We start from the raw sequence: 1,618 nt of genomic DNA, 5'->3' as shown, positions 1-1,618 counted from the left end.
CGCGACGACAAGCGAGTGAGTCCGCGGCAAATCAAGAAAGCTGCGGCATGGGGAGGCTCGGCGATGACGACCTGCGGCTGTGCTTCGGTAAGAAGAAGGGGCACAACAACAACGAGAGCGAGGAGGAAGGAAGAAGGCGACGTCGGAGAGGAGGGCGCGCGTGAGTCCACTGCTCCCTCCACCCCCTACTTATATCCCCTGGCGGCGGAGCCGAGGGGCCGGAACATGGGGGGCGGGGTCGTGGGATTAACTGTGCCCACTCCCCCACGACCCCGCGTTTACCGCACGATAAAGGCGTGTATTAACTCCTGCAGAAGCCCAACCGCCCGCCTCGGCCGCATCGGATCCACGCGCGTGCCGAGGCCCTATAGTGGCGGGCCCCGGCCTACGGCGACGTCCCGTCGCGCGCGTGGGCTGGCAGGCCAGCCTGGCCTGCTAGCGCCATGTGGCAGGCAAGCTAACAACGAGCGGCTGGCCTACCACCCGGCATGCATGCCACTCGGCCCCCACCACGACCACTACAAAAAAAAATACACTTCTGTGATGATACGTGTTTGTCACAGTAGGTCGCTTTTTTGTCATGCATGTAAATTCATGACAAATTTATGACAGAATCAAGATAGTCATACCTGTGTTGTCGTAGAAGTGTCCCATGACATTACCAAAATTATCATCATGGAAGTATCCACTTCCATGACGATAAATCGCAGGTCACAGAAGTGCTTTCGTCAAGGGTGACTGACACGTGGCATCCACCGTAACGGAACACCGTTAAGCTATTGGGTCAGGTTTTGGATCCAATAACTGGTTAACAGCCCCGACCAATGGGAAATTTCCACGTGTAAAATTCTTATTGGCCAGACAAAACACGTGTCAGCTCGTCAGTGGGTCAGATAGGCGCCTATGATACGTCGACACGTGGCACAGCCCAACAGAGGCCCATTCCTGTGAAAAGGCCGGCCCGTTTGACTTGGTCAAAAGGTGGCGGGCCGGCCCATGTAAAGCCTATTAACGACCTGTTCACATATAGCCCATTTACAGCCCACTAACCCAAGACCCGTTACGCCCTATCCGAATTAGGCCCAGTAGCGTCATCTGGGCCATCCAATATGATTCCAGCCCATTTTCACTTCTGGCCCATGTATGGCCCATGACATCTTTCGGCCCATATGAGGCCCTATGTAACTCTTGGCCTATTAACGGCCTGTGGTGAAACTGGCCCGTAATGAACAGTGTATCACTTCACACCCATTAACGGCCCGTGGTGAAACTGACCCATAATGAATAGTGTATCACTTTATACCCATTAACGACCCGTTATTCCGTTGGGCCGTTTCCAGCCCATGTTATCTTTCGGCCTTCTCAGAGCCCATTTATTCTTGGGCTCATTTCCAGCATTCGTTTACTTACGGCCCGTGACTGTCATTCTCTGCTTGTGGGCCAAATTCAGCTCGTGGTTACAGTCGGCCCGTTTGTGGTCCGTTAATACGTTGGGCCGTTTTCACATCGTCATCAAATACGGCATATTAACGATGGCCCGTTACGGTCGGCCCATGAACGTACGATTCCAACTCTAGCCCGTTTACGGCCATAATGCGGCATGTTATTGGCCCATGTT

Source organism: Triticum urartu, chromosome 2A, assembly GCF_056163025.1.
Source record: "Triticum urartu cultivar PI428250 chromosome 2A, HENAU_Tu73, whole genome shotgun sequence".
In the NCBI taxonomy this organism is placed as follows: Eukaryota; Viridiplantae; Streptophyta; class Magnoliopsida; order Poales; family Poaceae; genus Triticum; species Triticum urartu.
This window is presented reverse-complemented; position numbering follows the sequence as displayed.